The 24079-nt window shown below is 47.0% G+C and overlaps 2 long non-coding RNA genes across 2 annotated transcripts in view; both read left to right on the top strand.

The window, feature by feature from the left end:
* LOC138737545 (uncharacterized) overlaps nt 1-24079 on the top strand; it is a 103758-nt gene that overhangs the window by 29888 nt on the left and 49791 nt on the right. The gene's annotated exons all lie outside the window — the stretch shown is intronic.
* On the top strand, nt 4415-5543 carry LOC138737544 (uncharacterized). Its single transcript, XR_011341009.1, has 2 exons — nt 4415-4717; nt 5290-5543. It is a non-coding gene; the product is annotated as an uncharacterized lncRNA (long non-coding RNA).

The following is a 24079-nucleotide window of genomic DNA, read 5'->3' as shown; positions in this document are numbered from 1 at the left end:
TGGAAGGGGGGTGGGGTGGGTGGGAGAGAGTGGGGGGAAGGGGGTGGGGTGGGGGGGAGTGAGTGGGGGGAAGGGGGTGGGGGTGGGGGGGGAGAGAGTGGGGGGAAGGGGGTGGGGTGGGGGGGGAGAGAGTGGGGGGAAGGGGGTGGTGTGGGGGGGAGAGTGGGGGGAAGGGGGTGGGGTGGGGGGGAGAGAGTGGGGGGAAGGGGGTGGGGTGGGGGAGAGAGTGGGGGGAAGGGGGTGGGGTGGAGAGAGTGGGGGGAAGTGGGTGGGTGGGGGAGAGAGTGGGGGGAAGGGGGTGGGGTGGGGGGGAGAGAGTGGGGGGAAGGGGGTGGGGTGGGGGGGAGAGAGTGGGGGGAAGGGGGTGGGGTGGGGGGGAGAGAGTGGGGGGAAGGGGGTGGGGTGGGGGGAGAGAGTGGGGGGAAGGGGGTGGGGGTGGGGGGGAGAGTGGGGGGAAGGGGGTGGGGTGGGGGGGAGAGAGTGGGGGGAAGGGGGTGGGGTGGGGGGGAGAGAGTGGGGGGAAGGGGGTGGGGTGGGGGGGAGAGAGTGGGGGAAGGGGGTGGGGTGGGGGGAGAGAGTGGGGGGAAGGGGGTGGGGTGGGGGGGAGAGAGTGGGGGAAGGGGGTGGGGTGGGGGGAGAGAGTGGGGGGAAGGGGGTGGGGTGGGGGAGAGAGTGGGGGGAAGGGGGTGGGGTGGGGGGAGAGAGTGGGGGAAGGGGGTGGGGTGGGGGGGAGAGAGTGGGGGGAAGGGGGTGGGGTGGGGGGGAGAGAGTGGGGGGAAGGGGGTGGGGTGGGGGGGAGAGAGTGGGGGGAAGGGGGTGGGGTGGGGGGGAGAGAGTGGGGGAAGGGGGTGGGGTGGGGGGAGAGAGTGGGGGGAAGGGGGTGGGGTGGGGGGGAGAGAGTGGGGGGAAGGGGGTGGGGTGGGGGGGAGAGAGTGGGGGAAGGGGTGGGGTGGGGGGAGAGAGTGGGGGGAAGGGGGTGGGGTGGGGGGGGAGAGAGTGGGGGGAAGGGGGTGGGGTGGGGGGAGAGAGTGGGGGGAAGGGGGTGGGGTGGGGGGGAGAGAGTGGGGGGAAGGGGGTGGGGTGGGGGGGAGAGAGTGGGGGGAAGGGGGTGGGGTGGGGAGAGAGTGGGGGGAAGGGGGTGGGGTGGGGGGAGAGAGTGGGGGGAAGGGGGTGGGGTGGGGGGGAGAGAGTGGGGGGAAGGGGGTGGGGTGGGGGGAAGGGGTGGGGTGGGGGGGAGAGAGTGGGGGGAAGGGGGTGGGGTGGGGGGAGAGAGTGGGGGAAGGGGGTGGGGTGGGGGGAGAGAGTGGGGGGAAGGGGGTGGGGTGGGGGGGAGAGAGTGGGGGAAGGGGGTGAGGTGGGTGGAGAGAGTGGGGTGAAGGGTGTGGGGTGGGGGGGAGAGAGTGGGGGGAAGGGGGTGGGGTGGGGGGGAGAGAGTGGGGGGAAGGGGGTGGGGGTGGGGGAAGGGGGTGGAGTGGGGGGAAGGGGGGGTGGAGTGGGGGGAAGGGGGTGGGTTGGGGGGAAGGGGGTGGGGTGGGGGGAGAGAGTGGGGGAAGGGGGTGGGGTGGAGAGAGGGGGGAAGGGGTGGGGTGGGGGAGAGAGTGGGGGGAAGGGGGTGGGGTGGGGGGAGAGAGTGGGGGGAAGGGGGGTGGGGTGGGGGGAGAGAGTGGGGGGAAGGGGGTGGGGTGGGGGGAGAGAGTGGGGGGAAGGGGGTGGGGTGGGGGGGAGAGTGGGGGAAGGGGTGGTGGGGAGTGGGGGGAAGGGGGTGGGGTGGGGGGAGAGAGTGGGGGGAAGGGGGTGGGGAAGGGGGTGGGGTGGGGGGGGGAGAGAGTGGGGGGAAGGGGGTGGGGTGGGGGGGAGAGAGTGGGGGGAAGGGGGTGGGGTGTGGGGGGGAGAGAGTGGGGGGAAGGGGGTGGGGTGGGGGGAGAGAGTGGGGGGAAGGGGTGGGGTGGGGGGGAGAGAGGTGGGGGGAAGGGGGTGGGGTGGGGGTGAGAGAGTGGGGGGAAGGTGGTGGGGTGGGGGGAGAGAGAGTGAGGGGAAGGGGGGTGGGGTGGGGGGGAGAGAGTGAGGGGAAGGGGGGTGGGGGTGGGGGGGGAGAGAGTGAGGGGAAGGGGGTGGGGTGGGGGGGAGAGAGTGGGGGGAAGGGGGTGAAGGGGGTGGGGTGGAAGGGGGTGGGGTGGGGGGAGAGGGTGGTGGGTGAAGAGGATGGGGGGATGGGGGTGGGGGTGAAGGGGGGGGGGGAGGAGGATGGGGTTAACCGAAATTGGAGAGGTCGACGCTTATGCTCCCCGGACGGAAAATTTGGTTCCTCCAATTTGTGGGCGGTCTCGGTTTGTCAGCGCGCTCGAAGCCACGGTCAGGCATGGCGGTGGCGGGGGCGGTGGGCGAGTGAGAAGTCCCGGTTTGGGCAGCGGGACAGAGCGAAGGCTCTCCCGGCCTGCGCCCAGTCTCCCCGACTTAGTGGACGTCTCACCGAAAGTTCTCTCCCCGCCAGTTCTGATTCAGGATAAAGGAAGCGGGTCCAAAAATGGTTCTGCCGCCCTCGAGAGATGAAGACAGCAAGGAAACTTAAAAGTCAGCCTTGCAGCACGAAGAGAGACCCAGCCCGATCCTCGGGTCCTCAAGTATCATTTTCATTTCTGGACAGCTCATTTTAGGATTGATCGGATTGTTTGGGGTTTAGGGGATATTTACAGGGAGGGAAGGAGATGGACACAGATGTGCTCGTGGTCCCTGAGACTACTGGGGAGGAGCGGAGACAATTGCCCGCCTCTTTGCAAGCTGCAGATTCGCTCTGAGTGCGTGGAGAGGGGCGCAGGGGTCCTTGTCATTCTCCATCTTGGCGAGCACCAAGTTCCTTGGCGCGACCCACATAAATTTTTTAAATTATTAAACGCTCGATTTTGATCTTGGACTCACAGCGGGGTAATAGGCCACTTTGGCCCAAGAGCCCAAGCCGCCCAATTTGCACCCCCTCCCCGCCCGGGAAAAACCCACGCAGACACGGGGAGAGAACGCATACACTCCTCGCGGGCAGCGCGGGGATTCGAACCCCGGTCCCGATCGCTCGGCGGATTGCGGACGCCCTGTTCAGACGATTGGAGGCGACGCTTTGGAAGATGAAACTTTTTGGCAGAGTACACAGTTATTTGGCATGGAAACATGGAGGGTCCTGGGGGGGGGGTGGGGGGGGGGGAAGCCTAAATCCATACATCTCTCACGGTTGCCCTTCAGGTGAGTCGGGTAGTTAAAAAGTATTATGGGTTCCTGAGCTTATACGTCAGGGGATTGACCTCCAGCTCTGCAAATCTCTGGTGAGGCCACACGAGAGAACTGTGTTCAGTTCTGGCCACCTCATTCAGGGTCGGTGCCAGAACGAATGTTAGGGGGGCATTAGTGTAATCGGAGGTGTGGGGAGGGGGGGGGGGGTGGGTGAGTACAATGCGGCGCTCACTCAGCGGTGGGGAGGGGACCGACGTGGGTGGATGCTGGTACCTGCCCTCCGACGAAGCAGACGATATCGCTGCTTTTATTGCTGGGAGAGTCACAAGCGTGCGTCAAGCTGGATGCCAGTGATTCTCGATGCACGCTCGGGAAGGGGGCGGGGATCTGACGGCGAGACTTTTGTGCATGTGTACATATGTGTGTACACGAGTGTATTTGTCCATGTGTGTGTATGTGTGCACATGTGTACATGAGTGTATGTGTCCATGTGTGCGTATGTGTGCACATGTGTACATGAGTGTATGTGTCCATGTGTGTGTATGTGTGCACATGTGTACATGAGTGTATGTGTACATGTGTGTGTGTAAGTGCCACAGATGGCAACAAACGACCACGCTTGATACCGGTAATCCTATCACATGGAAATTCATTTGTAAACTGGATTTTTCTCTTGCAATATTTATTATTAAACCTCGTTTCAAGCATCAGACACTTTTATTTGAAGTGAACATTGATTTTGTCATGAGCTGACATTATTTCTCGTTTTGATTAATGAAGCGCACTGTGTTTGCTAATGAATAAACGCTCCACGTTTACCCGCTCATCTTTATTGCCCCTTAAATTTGAATTTCACCCCTTGGCCACCGCCCAGTGTATTATCCGGACTGGGTAAACTATGGGTGCGACCACCGCCTGGTGATCGAATATAAAACCTGTCACGGAAAACAGCGACTCGGAGTATTCGAGATGGTCGGGGACACGGGGTTAAAAGTACTGCCCGAGAATCCGGAAAATCCAGACCGATCCTCTCTCCAGTCGTCCGGCGTTCAGGACTTCCGCTGTACCCTGTGTGCGCTCCGTAGTCTGGACAGATGCTATTCAGCCTGGTTGTGTCGATGTGCAATGAGATGAACTTGAACAGGACCTCAAAATGAAGGGGTCAGCCACGTGGGAGCGAGAGAATGAATTTCCAGCCATTCTTGGAATTCCCCGTCCAGGAGAGAGAGCTGCGATGACTGTGTCACATTCAGGAGAGCTCTCGAAACTACTCTTCGTTATCCCAGAGTGATCGCCAGCTGCCTGCAGACTGTGGGCGAGCAGGCTGGGACTTGTTCCTCGGAGCGAAGTAGAACGAAGGGAGATTTAACCAAGGTTCACAAGAAAACGCGAGCCGGCTGCTTCCACTGAGATTAGGAGAGACGCTTTAGGGTGAAAGGGGAAAAATTTAGGGGAACTTCACTCAGAGAGCGGTGGGGACGAGCTGCCATCTGACGTGGTAAATGCTGGCTCACTCTTGAGTTTTAAGAATGAATTGGATAGAGGGGTCTGGAGGGTTATAGGCTGGGTATAGGTCAGTGGGATGAACGGAGTAATGTTTTGGCACAGACAAGAAGGGCCGAATGGCCTGTATTCCGTTCTAAGCAGGGACACCGGAGAACGGGGAGAACACCTCTCCTCTTTGAGGAGAAGGTGACCAAGTGAGGGGCGGCTCAGCGGCTGGAGGACACCCAGGCGCGTGGGGTGGCCGGCGGCCCGCGGCGAGGAGCCCAGGGGCTGCGGATGGCTGGAGACTGGCTGAAGGTGGCGGCGGGGAGGGGGTGTTCCTGACCGCGTCAGAGGTTTGGATCCGGAGCCTGGGCGGACGATGGATCTGTGCGGCTGCGGGAATGCCGGGGGCGAGTCCACGGATGCTCGGTGACCCTGGTGGGGGGGATGGTCTCTCTTTTGCTCCTCTCTCTCTGACCGTGAGAGGCGCCAGGCAAGTTCTGCCTTCGGACGAACCCGTCTGCCTCACGGCCGATGAAAACAATATCCGTGTAATCTTACATTACCTTCATTACATGACAGGAAAGGAATCAATGGGGCTGAAAGGTGGAGCCCCTCCTCAAGGACACTTTGGCCAAAAAAAACCCCACCCTGAAATATTGGAGGAAATCAACCGGCCTTTCAGCGACCATGAAAAGCCGACGTTTCGGGCCTGAGCCCTTCTTCCGAGCACAGGGGAAGGAAATGCACAAAAGTACTGGAGAAACTCCGCAGGTCCCCTCAGTGTCCGCAGGAGGCTAAGATTTAAACCAATAATGAAGTTTATTCGTAATTAATTATTCTCATTTTCATCACTGAACATTTTTTAGTTACCCCACAGAAGGCCACGGTTGTGAAACCGATGAGGTTTTTTACTGGCGACAGACTGGAGAAGCCCCGATTCGTTGACGGATCTTGGCCGAATGAATGGGGACCATGCAAGGACGTGGGTAGGATCGATCTCGGGAGGCAGTAGCCAATCACAGCCTTAACCACATACGCCATTGACCCCACTGTGGTCCCTCGTCACTTCCCCCCCCCCCTTCTCGTCGTTTGAGGGGCTTCCCCTCGGTCTCAGCCCCCTCGATGCCCGGGCGAAAGAGGGGGAGGGAGCGGGGAGAGGAGCAGGGGTCGGAGAGGGGAGAAAGAGAGAAGGGGGAGAGACAGATGAAGGGGAGAGGGGAGAAAGAGAGAAGGGAAGAGACAGATGAAGGGGAGAAAGAGAGAAGGGGAGAGACAGATGAAGGGGAGAGGGGAGAAAGAGAGAGGAGGAGAAAGGGAGGAGACAGATGTCAGGGAGAGAGGGAGAGACAGGAGAAGAGGTGGGAGAGAGAGGAGTGGGGAAGAGGAGATGGGGAGGGGGGGAACAGACTGTGGATCAGAGGTCCTCTGTCACGCTGCTGTGGGGACGAACCGTGACGAGGACTGTTGCCATAACAGAGGTTTCGGGCCTGAGCGTTTGGTCAAGGGATAAGCAACAAATAGGTAGGTGCCTGAATACAAGGTGGAGCAGGGACCTGACTGATGCAAACTGTGGAACCGGATCACGATGGGGGGGATGGAGAGGCAGGGACCTGACTGATGCAAACTGTGGAACTGGATCAGGATAAGGGGGGGGGGGTGGTGGGTGGAATGTGGATGAGCAGGTACATGACTGGTGCAAACTGTGGTACCGGATCAGGATGGGGGAAATGTGTATGAGCAGGGACATGATTGGTGCAAACTGTGGCACTGGATTAGGATGCGGGGGGGGTGGGGGGGAGGAATGCGGAGGAGCAGGTACATGACTGGTGCAAACTGTGGAACTGGATCAGGATGGGAGGGGAATGTGGAGGTGCAGGGACATGACTGGTGTAAACTGTGGCACCGGATCAGGATGGGGGAATGTGGAGGAGCAGGTAAAGGACAGATGGAAACCGTGGAACCGGATCACAATGGGGGTGGAGGTGTGGGAGACCTTCGTCAAGCAGGCTCGAAATAAATAGGTGGGGGAGAAGAAGGGGTGGGTGGAGGGATCACAGACCAACAGCCAAGAGGCCACAGGTGGAGGTGGATAGGAAGACAGGAGAGAAAAGGTGTGGATTGATCTGTGAACGCAAAGCTGGAGGGAAGGAGATGCGGCCTAATGGAAAATGGAGGTCAATGTGGTGCTGATTGGATGCATCATGGCCTGCTCTGGCGGGATGTGGGGGGGGAACACCAACACCCCTGAGCATTAAAGCACTGCAAAAGGAAGTGGACACAGCCCACATCACAGGTAAAATCCTCCCCACCATCGAGAATATCTACACCAGTGGTTCTCAACCTTTTTTCTTTTCACTCACATCCCACTTTAAGTAAGGGATTGCTTCAGGTGGAAAGAAAAAGTTTGAAAACTTCTGTTTTATTTGTCCCTTATGGATTCATTATGTGTGCGGTTTCAGAACTCCAGTGGGCCAATGACAATTTTTCTCAAGCAAAATTTTTCAGTCACAATCGGGTCTCAAGCAGTGATCCTCAACTTTCCATTCCCACTCACATCCCACCTTAAGCAATCCCTGATTAATCACAGAGCCCCAATGGCATCGGGATGTGAGTGGAAAGGAAAAGATTGAGAACCACTGTTCGATGGGGGAACGCTGCCATTGGAGAGCAGCAGCAATCATCAAGGATTCCACACCACCCAGTGCACACTCTGTTCTCACTGCTGTCATTGGGAAAGAGGTCTCAGGGCCATAAGATTCACACCACCAGGTTCAGGAACAGCGGCTCCCCCTCCACCATCAGACTCCTGAATGACAAACTCAATCAGGGACTCATTTGAGGACTCACACTTGTGCACTTTATTGATTTTCTGTTTGTTCTCTCTGTATTGCACAGTTTGTTTACATTCGTTATCTGTTCACAGTTCTTTATGTGTTTACATGTTTTATGCTATTTTGCACAACCAATTAGTGATAATTCTGCCACGTCTGCAGGAAAAAGGAATCTCAGGGTTGTGCACGGTTATGTATGTTCTCTCACAGTAAATCTGAGATCTAAATTTGGGGACCTTGAAAATAAGTGGGTGAGTGGGATACCTCTGTGGGCTGGCATGGCCCTTATAGGCTGAATGGACCACCTGATGTCAGAACATGTGTGAGACCTCTCCTGCTCCCTATATTATGGCAGCTGGCATCTAATTGTTGATGGTCTCAAGAGCCTGATTGCCCCTTCACCAAAGACCGGGCAGCGGGGCTGAGGGGGGCAAATGGATCAGTTCACGATCGAATGGCCGAGCCAGACACGATGGGCTGAATGGCCTACTTCCACTCGTATCTCTTATGCCGAGTCAGGCCCTGAGGGAGAGTGGGTGGGGTGGGGGGGGGGGTGGGTGGAGGGAAGGGTCAGATGGTTGAGTAGGTCCAGACAGGTCCTGGGCGAGGTCCCATGTCCACACCTGCAGTTTGCGGCTCCGCCACCCGGGGACAACAAAGAGCCGCTTTGTGTGTGTGTGTGTGTATATATATATATATATATATATTTTCTTTCTTCTCTTCTTTGGCTTGGCTTCGCGGACGAAGATTTATGGAGGGGGTAAAAAGTCCACGTCAGCTGCAGGCTCGTTTGTGGCTGACCAGTCCGATGCGGGACAGGCAGACACGATTGCAGCGGTTGCAAGGGAAAATTGGTTGGTTGGGGTTGGGTGTTGGGTTTTTCCTCCTTTGCCTTTTGTCAGTGAGGTGGGCTCTGCAGTCTTCTTCAAAGGAGGCTGCTGCCCGCCAAACTGTGAGGCGCCAAGATGCACGGTTTGAGGCGTTATCAGCCCACTGGCGGTGGTCAATGTGGCAGGCACCAAGAGATTTCTTTAGGCAGTCCTTGTACCTTTTCTTTGGTGCATCTCTGTCACGGTGGCCAGTGGAGAGCTCGCCATATAATACGATCTTGGGAAGGCGATGGTCCTCCATTCTGGAGACGTGACCCATCCAGTGCAGCTGGATCTTCAGCAGCGTGGACTCGATGCTGTCGACCTCTGCCATCTCGAGTACCTCGACGTTAGGGGTGTGAGCGCTCCAATGGATGTTGAGGATGGAGCGGAGACAACGCTGGTGGAAGCGTTCTAGGAGCCGTAGGTGGTGCCGGTAGAGGACCCATGATTCGGAGCCGAACAGGAGTGTGGGTATGACAACGGCTCTGTATACGCTTATCTTTGTGAGGTTTTTCAGTTGGTTGTTTTTCCAGACTCTTTTGTGTAGTCTTCCAAAGGCGCTATTTGCCTTGGCGAGTCTGTTGTCTATCTCATTGTCGATCCTTGCATCTGATGAAATGGTGCAGCCGAGATAGGTAAACTGGTTGACCGTTTTGAGTTTTGTGTGCCCGATGGAGATGTGGGGGGGCTGGTAGTCATGGTGGGGAGCTGGCTGATGGAGGACCTCAGTTTTCTTCAGGCTGACTTCCAGGCAAAACATTTTGGCAGTTTCCGCAAAGCAGGACGTCAAGCGCTGAAGAGCTGGCTCTGAATGGGCAACTAAAGCGGCATCATCTGCAAAGAGTAGTTCACGGACAAGTTTCTCTTGTGTCTTGGTGTGAGCTTGCAGGCGCCTCAGATTGAAGAGACTGCCATCCGTGCGGTACCGGATGTAAACAGCGTCTTCATTGTTGGGGTCTTTCATGGCTTGGTTCAGCATCATGCTGAAGAAGATTGAAAAGAGGGTTGGTGCGAGAACACAGCCTTGCTTCACGCCATTGTTAATGGAGAAGGGTTCAGAGAGCTCATTGCTGTATCTGACCCGACCTTGTTGGTTTTCGTGCAGCCTAGCGCGGAATGCCACACTGACCACCGGCTGGTTCGCTGCAAGCTCAACCTTCACTTCAAGCCAAAGCCCAGGAACAATAAAGCCCCCAGAAAGAGGTTCAATGTTGGAAAACTGCAGTCAGACGAAGCGAGAGGAAACTTCCAGGCAAACCTCAAAGCAAAGCTCGACGTTGCAACCCGCCTCACGGACCCGTCCCCTGAAACCCTCTGGGATCAGTTGAAGACTACCATACTGCAATCCACTGAAGAGGTACTGGGCTTCTCCTCCAGGAAAAACAAGGACTGGTTTGACGAAAACAGCCAGGAAATCCAGGAGCTGCTGGCAAAGAAGCGAGCTGCCCACCAGGCTCACCTTACAAAGCCGTCCTGTCCAGAGAAGAAACAAGCCTTCCGGCGCGCATGCAGCCATCTTCAGCGCAAACTCCGGGAGATCCAAAATGAGTGGTGGACTAGCCTCGCCAAACGAACACAGCTCAGCGCGGACATTGGCGACTTCAGGGGTTTCTACGAGGCTCTAAAGGCTGTGTACGGCCCCTCACCCCAAGTCCAAAGCCCGCTGCGCAGCTCAGACGGCAAAGTCCTCCTCAGCGACAAGATCTCCATCCTCAACCGATGGTCAGAACACTTCCAATCTCTTTTCAGTACCAACCGCTCAGTCCAAGATTCCGCCCTGCTCCAGCTCCCTCAACAGCCCCTAAGGCTAGAGCTGGATGAGGTTCCCACCCTGGATGAGACATATAAGGCAATCGAACAACTGAAAAGTGGCAAAGCAGCAGGTATGGATGGAATCCCCCCAGAAGTCTGGAAGGCTGGCGGCAAAACTCTGCATGCCAAACTGCATGAGTTTTTCAAGCTTTGTTGGGACCAAGGTAAACTGCCTCAGGATCTTCGTGATGCCACCATCATCACCCTGTACAAAAACAAAGGCGAGAAATCAGACTGCTCAAACTACAGGGGAATCACGTTGCTCTCCATTGCAGGCAAAATCTTCGCTAGGATTCTACTAAATAGAATAATACCTAGTGTCGCTGAGAATATTCTCCCAGAATCACAGTGCGGCTTTCGCGCAAACAGAGGAACCACTGACATGGTCTTTGCCCTCAGACAGCTCCAAGAAAAGTGCAGAGAACAAAACAAAGGACTCTACATCACCTTTGTTGACCTCACCAAAGCCTTCGACACCGTGAGCAGGAAAGGGCTTTGGCAAATACTAGAGCGCATCGGATGTCCCCCAAAGTTCCTCAACATGATTATCCATATATATATATATATATATATATATATATACCCGCCCGCCCCCTGGTGGTGGAGATCCAGAGCAGCAGCAGAATGCAGGGATTTCTGAATCAGGATTCATTGTCGTGAGCAAGTCAATGAAATTGGAGGTTTTTGCAGCAGGTTCACAGTGCAAACCATCTTCCATCATTAATACAACAAATAACAATGATAGTCCATGCAAAATAAGGCAGTGTCTGTGTTCATTGATCATTCAAGAATCTGATGGTGGTGGGGAAGAAGCTGTCCGCTGGGTGCTCGTCTTCAGGCTCCTGGACCTTGTCCCCGATGGGAGCAGAGTGGAGGACCTGGCCTGGGGGGGGGGGTGGGGGGGGAGTCTTCTGAAGACACAGTCTCATGTCGATGTCCTCGATGAAGTGGAGTCTGGTGCCCATGATGTCGCAGGCTGGGTTAATGACCCTCTGGAGTTTAGCCCTGAGAGTTGGCGCCACAGTGCTCTCCACCTGGAGAAGTTTACAAGGGTCTTCAGGGATGCCCCACATCCCCTCAGACCCCTCACGTGGTCTAGCCACTGGGCGGGATTTCTTTGGAATTGCATTGACATGGAGGCCCTGGGACGGATCCTCGGAGACATCGGACCCCCTCTCCCCAGGAATTTGAAGTCCTTGGCCCTCTCCACTGCTGAGCCCTTGATGGGTCGTGCTCCCCCTGACCTCCTCCCGAAGCCCACAATCATCTCCTGCATTCTGCTGACGTTGAGTGCAAGGCAGATGAGGTGACATCACTCAACTCAGGAAGTGGTAATCCTTTTTATTTAAAAGGATCTTGGGGTTGTATGTGATGTTACATAGGTATTGCGGTGCGCTGAGGTAGCAACAAGCAAGCACAAAACTCAAAGGACTCTACAACAGGCTTTATTCCAGTAAAAGTCTGAACACCAGTTCAAGCCTTGGTGGCTCTTGTGCGACTGGCTCAGGAGGGGCCGGCTCAGGTCTATATTTGGGTCAGATGATTGACAGGCGGAGTGAGCCCCTTTGGTGGTCTTCCCTTCTGTGGTATAGAGATCGCCTGCTGCGGTCGTATCACCACAGGTATTCTGGCAATAGAGCTGGACTTCAAATATCCTAATTCTCCTTCAATTTATTGCAGTTCCAGTATATCCCTTAATGACTGTTCACAGTTCTTTATGTGTTTACATGTTCACGCTGTGTACAGTTTATTTTTTTTGCACTGCCAATTAGTGGTAATCCTACTGCATCCGCAGAATCCCAGGGTTGTACGTGATGTTCTCCGACAATTAATCTGAAACCTGAACGTTTGCCGACGACACCACAGTCATCAGCAGAATCGCCACTGGTGATGACGAGATGAACAGGAGGGAGGGAGGCGGATCAGCTCATGGAATGAAGACAACTTTGCACTCAATACCAGCAAAACCCAGGAGGTGATTGTGAACATGTCCCTCTCCGGACACCAAACTGCTCTCAGGCAGACCACAGCACTGGACCCGATCTCCTGAATCCATGCATCTGTTGCTTTCCAAAACAATAATCCATTACTCCACAGCATGTCCAATTAACACCTACTTGTGAAGTCTTTATAGACACTCTTCAAAGTTTTTGCAAAGGCGCTCGGAGCCCAGACTGTCTGGCTTGAGCAGGGCTTCCGGCATTTTAAACAAGATCTGTTGCGAAGTGTTTGTGTGTGCCCGACACTAAAAACCCAACAATCTATCTTCCAAAAACATATCTATATACAATATAAAATACAACATCATATGTTGCATTCATCCTTGGGAAACTATTGGAAAGACATTTTTAATATCTTTACAATTCTACTCCAGGTGGATCAGCTCACGATTGAATGGCCGGGGCAGACTTGATAGGCTGAACAGCCTACTTCCGCTCCTATCTCTTATGCTGAGACAGGAACTTGAATCAAGACGGTTAGGGGGAGTGGGGGGGGGGTATTGACGCAGCCGAAGGGAGCCTTCTCTACATTGTTGGTTTTGGGAACCATGTGACTCTTTCGGTGACGCCCCCTCTGATCTCGTCACCTGCAGACCCCCTACTACTGGGACACTTGGACCCTGCCGTCGATGAATGAGTCCAAAAGTCTGAACTGCAGGAGCCTTCATGAGCCTCACCTGTTTTGGTTGGGTTTTATGATATGGTTTCATGTGTCCCATGCAGAAAGGCTTGGCCTGTGGGCTGGTGCATCATCCTGCGTGGTTGGGGGCCTAGGTCGGGGGAGGGGGGGTTACTTAATAGAGGGGCCATGCCTGTGAATTCTGCCCTCTACCCCCCACCTGGCACTGACCGTGCATCCACAGCCACGAATTCCACACATTCACCTTCGTTTGCGCCCTCCAACTGGGTGGCATTAACATCGACTTCTTCAGTTTCTGTTAAAACCGTCACCCCTCCAGCACCTGCCTCCGCTCCCCCCCTCCCGGTCACCTTCCCTCTCATTCTCTCTCTCTCTCCCTCATCCTTCTTCGTCCCCAGTTACCTTCCCTCTCATCCTCTCTTCTCTCTCCACACTCATCTTCATCCTTCTGTCACTTTCCCTCTCTCTCTTTCACATCCCACCCCCCCCCCCGCCCTTCTTTGTCCCTGGTCACCTTCCCTCTCATTCTCTCTCTCACTCTATCTCCTCCCTACCCTTCTTCGTCCCCTGGTCACCTTCCCCCCTCTCTCTTCCCCCCCCCCCACCTTTCCCCTCTCTCCCCTTTCACGGAGCCAAAATCAGTACTCCCCTCTTCTCTCATCCAATTTTTCTGTCGGTCTGGACTCCTCCCCCTTCCCTCACCGGTCTTTAACGCCTTCCTGTTCTTTGCTTATGCCTGGAAGAAGGGCTCAGGCCCGAAACGTCGGCAATGCGTCTTTACCTCTGACAGACACGGCAAGACCGGCTGGGTTCCCTTAGCATCTCTGTGTGTTTTCAGTGGTTTTAACTGTTATGTTTGCCATCCCCCATGATTTTGATCATTTCCCTATTCCCTGCGCTCTCTCTCTCACTTGCTGTAACAGTACACCGTTGTGTTCATTACTCGACATGCAGAGTCTGCGGTATCAGTTTGACTTCCCTGGATAGTTTCCAAAATAAGGGGGGTGGGGGTTACTGCATCTCCCAAACACATTACAATCCACAATGCAAATCTAAAGAGAGCTTTTGGCACATTGACCTTCATAAAGATTTGAGTATCAGGAGTTGGGATGTTATGCTAAAGTTGTACAAGACATTGGTGAGGTCAAATTTGGAGTTTTGGACACTGAACTACAGGAAAGATATCAATAAGACTGAAAAGAAGGCAGAGAAAATTTACTAGGATATTGCCCGGACATCAGGAACTGGGTTAACAGGTTTGGATTTTATTCCCTGGTGTGTAGAAGAATGAGGGGAGATTTAACAGAGGGACATAGATGGGCTTTTTCCACTGAGGGTAGGTGAGATACAAACCAGAGGACATGGGTTAAAGGTGAAAGGGGCAAGGTTTAGGGGGAACTTCATGCGGAGAGTGGTGGGGGTGTGGAACAAGCTGCCAACTGAGATGGTGAATGCGGGCTCAATTTTGACATTTAAGAACATTCTGGTCGGTCCATGGATGGGAGGGGTATGGAGGGATACGGTCTGGGTACAGGTGAGTGGCTTCAGCCAGAGTAATTAGTTTGGCAGGGACTAGATGGGCTGAAAGGCCTGTTTCTCTGCTGTAGTGTTCTGTAGTTCTATGACACAGTGGGGATGGAGTAAAAGTCCTAAAATCCAGACTGCTCGGGGATTGGGTCAGTCTGGATTTTCCGGGTTCTCGGGCACTACTTTTACGATCGCAACTTGAGGTGAATAAAGAAGAGACAAACAGGTAAATGTTGACAGTTTATTAACAAAACATTGTTTCATATCAAAGTAATAATCATTTTTTACAATTCCGCGACTTCTGTGTGGTCACTTGTTGCCGCACTTACGTACGCATGCACAGAAGCCAAGAGTTTTCAAGTCCAGATTTCCTGGTGGACCGGATTTCAGACGAGAGCTTTCGAGGAGTCTTGATCCCCGGCTGGTCCAGATTTGAGCCAAGATTTTCAAGGTCCGGATCCCGACTGGTCCAGATTTGAGCTGAGAGTTTTTAAAAAATTTTTTTTATTTTTCACACCATAAATCACATTAACCATGGTACACACTTTTTCCTTTTCACACATATACAGTGCCATTTTCTCCCCCCACTCCTCCCATCCCACCCTCCCTACCTCCCCCCTCCCGTCCATTTAAGGTATACAATCTAGGATACATTAAACCAGTCAGACAATGTTGTCATTCAACAAAAATACACCAGAAATTCTACTGAGTCCATTCTTTTCATTTCCTTTTCCTTCCGTTAACTTAGGTAGTGATTGTCCCTGGTAGGTTTTCGCTATTGTATTTAATGTAAGGCTCCCATATTTGTTCGAATATTTCAATATTATTTCTTAAACTATATGTTATTTTTTCTAATGGAATACATTTATTCATTTCTATATACCATTGTTGTATTTTCAAATTATCTTCCAATTTCCAGGTTGACATAAAACATTTTTTTGCTACGGCTAGAGCTATCTTAACAAATCTTTTTTGTGCATCCTCCAAATCAATTCCAAATTCTTTATTTTTTATGTTACTTAGGAGGAAGATCTCTGGATTCTTTGGTGTATTGTTTTCTGTTATTTTATTTAATATCTGATTTAGATCTTCCCAAAATTTTTTTACTTTCTCACATGTCCAGATTGCATGAATTGTTGTTCCCATTTCTTTTTTACATTGAAAACATCTATCAGATACTGTTGGGTCCTATTTATTTAACTTTTGAGGTGTAATGTATAGCCTGTGTATCCAGTTATATTGTATCATACGTAACCTCGTATTTATTGTATTTCTCATCGTTCCGGAGCATAACTTCTCCCATGTTTCCTTTTTTATCTTTATATTTAAATCTTGTTCCCATTTTTGTTTAGTTTTACCATTTGTTTCCTCATTCTCCTTTTCTTGCAGTTTAATATACATATTTGTTATAAATCTTTTGATTATCATTGTATCTGTAATCACATATTCAAGGTTACTTCCCTCTGGCAAACTCAAACTGCTTCCTAATTTATCCTTCAAGTAGGATCTCAATTGGTAATATGCCAATGCTGTATTTTGAGTTATATTGTACTTATCTTTCATTTGTTCAAAGGATAAGAATCTATTTCCTGAAAAACAATTTTCTATCCTTTTAATCCCTTTTTTTTCCCATTCTCTAAAGAAAAGGTTATCGATTGTAAAAGGGAGTAACTTGTTTTGCGTCAATATTAGTTTTGGTAATTGATAATTTGTTTTATTTTTTTCTACATGAATCTTCTTCCAAATATTGAGGAGATGATGTAATACCGGAGAACTTCTATGTTGTACCAATTTTTCATCCCATTTATATAATATGTGTTCAGGTATCTTTTCCCCTATTTTATCTAATTCTAATCTCGTCCAATCTGGCTTTTCCCTTGTTTGATAAAAATCTGATAGGTATCTTAATTGTGCGGCTCTATAATAATTTTTAAAGTTTGGCAGTTGTAAGCCCCCTTGTTTATACCATTCTGTTAATTTATCTAGTGCTATCCTCGGTTTCCCCCCTCTCCATAAAAATTTTCTTATTATTTTCTTTAACTCCTTGAAGAATTTCTCTGTCAGTTGTATTGGCAATGCCTGAAATAAGTATAATATCCTTGGAAAAATGTTCATTTTAATACAGTTTATCCTTCCTATTAGTGTTAGTGGTAAATCTTTCCAATGCTCTAAATCGTCCTGTAATTTTTTCATTAGTGGATAATAATTGAGTTTATATAGTTGGCCGAGATTTTTGTTTATTTGTACACCTAGGTATCTTATTGCTTGCATTTGCCATCTAAATGGTGATTCCTTCTTAAATTTTGAGAAATCCGCATTATTCATAGGCATTGCTTCACTTTTATTTACGTTTATGTTGTAACCCGACACTTCTCCATATTCCTTCAATTTCTTATATAATTCTTTTATTGATAGTTCTGGTTCTGTTAAGTACACTATAACATCATCCGCAAATAAACTGATTTTATATTCCTTGTCTTTTATTTTTATTCCTTTTATATTATTATCTGTTCTTATCAATTCTGCTAGTGGTTCTATAGCTAACGCAAACAACAAAGGTGATAGTGGGCATCCCTGCTGTGTTGACCTGCTTAAGTTAAATTGCTTTGATACATGTCCATTTACTGTCACTTTCGCTAACGGTCCTTTATATAATGCTTTAATCCAATTAATATTCTTCTCCGGTAAACTGAATTTTTGCAATACTTTGAACAAATAATTCCATTCTACTCTGTCAAAGGCCTTCTCTGCGTCTAAAGCAACTGCTACTGTAGGTGCTTTATTCCCTTCTACTGCATGAATTAAGTTAATAAATTTACAAATATTGTCTATTGTGCGTCTTTTTTTGATAAATCCAGTTTGGTTTAAATTTACCATTTTCGGTACATACTCTGCTAATCTGTTTGCTAATAGTTTAGCTATTATCTTATAATCTGTGTTAAGTAAAGATGTTGGTCTATATGACGCTGGTGAGAGTGGATCTTTCCCTTGCTTTAGTATTACTGTAATTATTGCTGTTTTACATGAATCTGGTAAGCTTTGTGTTTTATCAATCTGGTTGATAACTTCCAGGAGAAGCGGAATTAATAAGTCTTTAAATGTTTTGTAGAATTCTATTGGGAATCCATCCTCTCCTGGTGTTTTATTATTTGGTAATTTTTTTATTATCACTTGTATTTCTACTATTCCAAATGGCTCTGTTAATTTATTTTGTTCCTCTATTTGTAGTTTTGGTAGTTCAATATTAGTCAGAAATTCATCTATTTTCCCTTCTTTCCCTTCGTTTTCAGTTCGGTATAATTGTTCATAGAATTCTCTAAAGTTTTCCTTAATTTCTTTTGGATTAGGGAGGAGTCACGTGATGGAGTAGTGGCCGGACGGTGAACTCCAGCCCTCTCCAGAAAAGTCGGGAAAAACAAGAGAAAATACAAAGGCACAGAAATACAAGTTAAAGAAAAGTGAGTATAAAGGTGGAAAGAAGATGGAGACAAAAGGAGAAAAATCAAAATCAACGGAAAGAAGAGAGGAAGAGAAGACAACGGAGGAAAAAGGTGAAGGCCTTACCTGTCCGAAGAGGCCCGCTGTGGAGAGAAGACCCCACTACCTCAGGTCGGTAGAAAGAGAACTACAACAATGGCTCACAGAGCCGAGTAAAAGTGCGCAACCGCGCATGCGCGACTCCTCGCGCATGCGCGATGCGCATGAACAAAAACAACACCGACGGGAGGGGGGACCAGCTGGGGAGTCGATCTCCACAGCCGGCAACGACAGCTGCAGAACACCTGCAGCAAGAAGAGACCACAGAAGACAATGGAAACAAGAAAGAAGAGGAGGAAAGGGCAGCAAAGAAACAACAGACGGTCAACCTAGAGGAAGAAGAAGAGGAAGAGGAAGAGTACAGGGAAATAGAAGAAGAAAAGAAAGGCAAGGTAAAGGAGGTACTTGCTCTTGTTAGAGGATACATGGAGTCATTTAAAGAATGGCAAACACAGGAATTCAATGATTTAAGAAGAAGAATAAACAACACAGAAAAGAAAATAAATAAAATGGATATGACCTTAACAGAAATGGGGAAAAAAATGGACAAGATGGAAGAACAGGCAATAGCAGCAGAAATGGAGGTAGAAGACTTAAAAAAGAAATTGGAGGAATCTAATAAAAAAACTAAAGAGACACAAGAATTACTAGCCCAAAAAATAGATATAATGGAAAATTATAACAGAAGAAATAACATAAAGATAGTGGGCCTTAAGGAAGATGTAGAAGGCAAGAATATGAGGGAGTTTATAAAAGAATGGATCCCTAAGGCCCTAGGATGTCCAGAACTACAGCAAGAAATGGAAATAGAAAGGGCACATAGAGCATTGGCCCCTAAACCACAACCACAACAAAAACCAAGATCTATTGTAGTAAAATTCCTAAGATATACTACAAGAGAAAAGGTACTGGAGAAGACAATGGAAAAAGTAAGAGAGGGCAACAAACCACTGGAGTATAAAGGGCAAAAAATCTTCATTTATCCAGATATAAGCTTTGAACTCCTAAAGAAGAGAAAAGAGTTCAATGCAGCAAAAGCGATTTTATGGAAGAAAGGATATAAATTTACACTGAAGCATCCTGCGGTATTGAAAATATTTATTCCAGGACAACAAAACAGACTATTCTCGGATCCAGAAGAAGCACGAAAATTTGCAGAACAATTACAAAAATAGACTGAGGGATGAAGACGGGTAATGAGAGCAAAAATTATCACGATTGATATGTATGTGGGTAAAGACAAAAATAGACTGAGGGATGAAGATGGGTAAGGAGGGTAAAAATGACCACGATTGATATGTATGCGGGTAAAGAGGTATAAGAGTGAATAGAGACAATGGGCATATGTGAAAGTATCTGTAATTAGAGGAAAACATAGAGAGTATAGACAAGAATTAATAAGGGAAGGTAATGGAATAGAGAGAATAAGGAGGGAACTAAAAGAGTGACCTTTGTGACATATAAAAAGCGAAATCTTTTCTGGGGGGGGCTGGGTGGGGGAAAAGAGCGGTCACTGCAAAATCAGTTGACGCTTGCGAGTGGATTCGCAAATCCAAATGGAGAGGGGAGATGTGGTTGTCCGACAAGGGATAAAGGGCAACTCAGGAGGGGAAGGGGAGATTGGGGATAAAGAAGATAGAAATAGTAGAATAAGGAAAATGTTGGATGTTGTAGGAATGTTGTCTGGTAAAGAGTTGAAAATAAGAAAACAGAAATGGAAAAGGAGGAAAGGTAATGATGGAAAAACGGAAAGAGAAGATAAACAAAATATAAAATGGCTACGCTGAACTATATGACTCTAAATATTAATGGAATACATAACCAAATTAAAAGGAAGAAACTGCTAAATTTACTGAAAAAAGAAAAAATTGATATAGCATTTGTGCAAGAAACACATTTAACTGAATTGGAGCACAAGAAATTAAAGAGAGATTGGGTAGGACACGTAACAGCAGCATCGTATAATTCAAAAGCAAGAGGAGTGGCTATATTAATTAGCAAAAATGTGCCATTTAAAATAGAAGAGGAAATAATAGATCCAGCAGGGAGATATGTTATGATAAAATGTCAGATATATTCAGAGCTTTGGAATCTACTTAATATATATTCACCTAACGAAGAAGATCAAAAGTTTATGCAAGATATCTTTTTGAAGGTAGCTAATACGCAAGGGAACATACTAATAGGAGGGGATTTCAATCTGAATTTGGATCCAAATATGGATAAAACGGGGAAAAAAATTAACAGGAAGAACAAAGTAACCAAATTTATAATTAAATCAATGCAAGAAATGAAACTTGTGGACATATGGAGGAAACAAAACCCAAAAGAAAAGGAATACTCATACTACTCGACTAGACATAAAACATACTCAAGGATAGACCTATTCCTGATATCAGCCCACATACAAGGGAGAGTTAGGAAAACGGAATATAAAGCTAGACTATTATCGGACCACTCACCCCTGTTATTGGCAATAGAGCTAGAAGACATCCCTCCAAGAATGTATAGATGGAGATTAAACCCCATGCTACTTAAAAGACAGGATTTTAGAGAATTTATTGAAAAACAATTAAAAATGTACTTTGAAGTAAATACGGAATCAGTGGAAGATAAGTTTATACTATGGGACGCAATGAAAGCATTCATTAGAGGGCAAATAATAAGTTATGCAACCAAGATGAAGAAGGACTATAATCAGGAAACAGAGCAGTTGGAAAGGGAAATAATAAACATAGAAAAAAAATTAGCAATAAAGGAAGATACAACCAAAAGAAGAGAATTGGCGGATAAAAAAATAAAATATGAAACATTACAAACATATAAGGTGGAGAAGAATATAATGAAGACAAAACAGAAATATTATGAACTAGGGGAAAAAACACACAAAATCCTAGCATGGCAGCTTAAGACAGAGCAAACTAAGAAAATGGTATTGGCAACAAGGAAAAAAGACAAACAAATTACATATAATCCAAAAGAAATTAAGGAAAACTTCAGAGAATTCTATGAACAATTATACCGAACCGAAAACGAAGGGAAAGAAGGGAAAATAGATGAATTTTTGACTAAAATTGAACTACCAAAACTACAAATAGAGGAACAAAATAAATTAACAGAACCATTTGGAACAGTAGAAATACAAGAGATAATAAAAAATTTACCAAATAATAAGACACCAGGAGAGGATGGACTCCCAATAGAATTCTACAAAACATTTAAAGACCTAATAATACCGCCCCTCCTGGATGTAATCAACCAGATTGATGAGACACAAAACTTACCAGATTCATGTAAAACAGCAATAATTACAGTGATACTAAAACAAGGGAAAGATCCAATCTCACCTGCGTCATATAGACCAATATCTCTGCTAAACACAGATTATAAGATAATAGCTAAACTATTAGCGAACAGATTAGCAGAACAGGTACCGAAAATGGTAAATTTAGACCAAACTGGATTTATCAAAAAAAGACGCACAACAGACAATATTTGTAAATTTATTAACTTAATTCATGCAGTAGAAGGGAATAAAGCACCTACAGTAGCAGTTGCTTTAGACGCAGAGAAGGCCTTCGACAGAGTAGAATGGAATTACTTGTTCAAAGTATTGCAAAAATTCAGTTTACCGGAGAAGTATATTAATTGGATTAAAGCATTATATAAGGGACCGTTAGCGAAAGTGACAGTAAATGGACATGTATCAAAGCAATTTAACTTAAGCAGGTCAACGCGGCAGGGATGCCCACTATCACCATTATTGTTTGCGCTAGCTATAGAACCACTAGCAGAATCGATAAGAAGAGATAATAATATAAAAGGAATAAAAATAAAAGACAGGGAATATAAAATCAGTCTGTTTGCAGATGATGTGATAGTGTACTTAACAGAACCAGAACTATCAATAAAAGAACTATATAAGAAATTGAAGGAATATGGAGAAGTGTCGGGATACAAGATAAACGTAAATAAAAGTGAAGCAATGCCTATGAATAACGCGGATTTCTCAAAATTTAAGGAGGAATCCCCATTCAGAGGGCAAACGCAGGCAATAAGATACCTAGGTGTGCAAATAAACAAAAATCTAGGCCAATTATATAAACTCAATTACAATCCACTAATGAAAAAATTACAGGACGATTTAGAGCATTGGAAAGAGCTACCACTAACACTGATAGGAAGGATAAACTGTATTAAAATGAACATTTTTCCAAGGATACTATACTTATTTCAGGCATTGCCAATACAACTGACAGAAAAATTCTTCAAAGAGTTAAAGAAAATAATAAGGAGATTTTTATGGAGAGGGGGGAAACCGAGGATAGCACTAGACAAATTAACAGAATGGTATAAACAAGGAGGCTTACAACTGCCAAACTTCAAAAATTATTATAGAGCCGCACAATTAAGGTACCTATCAGATTTTTATCAAACAAGGGAAAAACCAGACTGGACGAGACTAGAATTAGATAAAATAGGGGAAAAGATACCTGAACACATATTATATAAATGGGACGAAAAATTGGTACAACATAGAACTTCTCCAGTATTACACCATCTCCTCAATATATGGAAGAAGATTCATGTAGAAAGAAATAAAATAAATTACCAAATACCAAAACTAATATTGACGCAAAATAAGCTACTCCCTTTTACAATAGACAACCTTGCCTTTAGAAAATGGGGAAAAAAAGGGATTAAAAGAATAGAAAATTGTTTTTCAGGAAGTAGATTCTTATCCTTTGAACAAATGAGAGATAAGTACAATATAACGGGAGATACAGCGCTGGCATATTACCAACTGAGATCCTACTTGAAAGATAAATTAGGAAGCAACTTGAGTTTACCAGAGGGAAGTAACCTTGAATATGTGATTACAGATACAATGTTAATCAAAAGATTTATAAAAAATATGTATATTAAACTGCAAGAAAAGGAAAATGAGGAAACAAATGGTAAAACTAAACAAAAATGGGAACAAGATTTAAATATAAAGATAAAAAAGGAAACATGGGAGAAGTTATGCTCTGGAACGATGAGAAATACAATAAATACGAGGCTGCGTATGATACAATATAATTGGTTACACAGACTATACATTACACCGCAAAAGTTAAATAAATGGGACCCAACAGTATCTGATAGATGTTTTCGATGTAAAAAAGAAAGGGGAACAACAATTCATGCAATCTGGACATGTGAGAGAGTAGAAAAATTTTGGGATGATCTCAATCAGATATTAAATAAAATAACAGAAAACAATATACCAAAGAATCCAGAGATCTTTCTCCTAAGTAACATAAAAAATAAAGAATTTGGAATTGACTTGGAGGATGCACAAAAAAGATTTGTTAAGATAGCCCTAGCCGTAGCAAAAAAATGTATTATGTCAACCTGGAAATTGGAAGATAATTTGAAAATACAACAATGGTATATAGAAATGAATAAATGTATTCCATTAGAAAAAATAACATATAGTTTAAGAAATAATATTGAAATATTCGAACAAGTATGGGAGCCTTACATTAAATACAATAGCGAAAACCTACCGGGAACAAACATTACCTAAGTTGATGGAAGGAGAAGAAAAGAAAAGAATGGACTCAGTAGAATTTCTGGTGTATTTTTGTTGAATGACAACATTGTCTAACTGAATTAATGCAACCTAGATTGTATAACTAAAATGGATGAGAGGGGGGGGGGGATGGGGGGGTGGCTTGGGAGGAGGGAGGGGGGGAGGGAGAAAAAGTCACTGTAAATGTGTCGAAAAGAAAAAGTGTATATCATGGCTATTGTGATTTATGGTGTGAAAAATAAAAAATTTAAAAAAAAAAAAAAAAATTTCTTTTGGATTATATGTAATTTGTTTGTCTTTTTTCCTTGATGCCAATACCATTTTCTTAGCTTGTTCTGTCTTAAGCTGCCATGCTAGCATTTTGTGCGTTTTTTCACCTAGTTCATAATATTTCTGTTTTGTCTTCATTATATTTTTCTCCACCTTATATGTTTGTAGTGTTTCATATTTTATTTTTTTATCCGCCAATTCTCTTCTTTTAGTTGTATCTCCCTTCATTGCTAATTCTTTTTCTATATTTACTATTTCCCTTTCCAACTGCTCTGTTTCCTGATTATAGTCCTTCTTCATCT

This window comes from Narcine bancroftii, chromosome 6 (genome assembly GCF_036971445.1).
Source record: "Narcine bancroftii isolate sNarBan1 chromosome 6, sNarBan1.hap1, whole genome shotgun sequence".
NCBI classification, from domain to species: domain Eukaryota; kingdom Metazoa; phylum Chordata; class Chondrichthyes; order Torpediniformes; family Narcinidae; genus Narcine; species Narcine bancroftii.
Note: the sequence above shows the minus strand (reverse complement) of the source record. Positions and strands in the feature narration are given on the sequence as shown.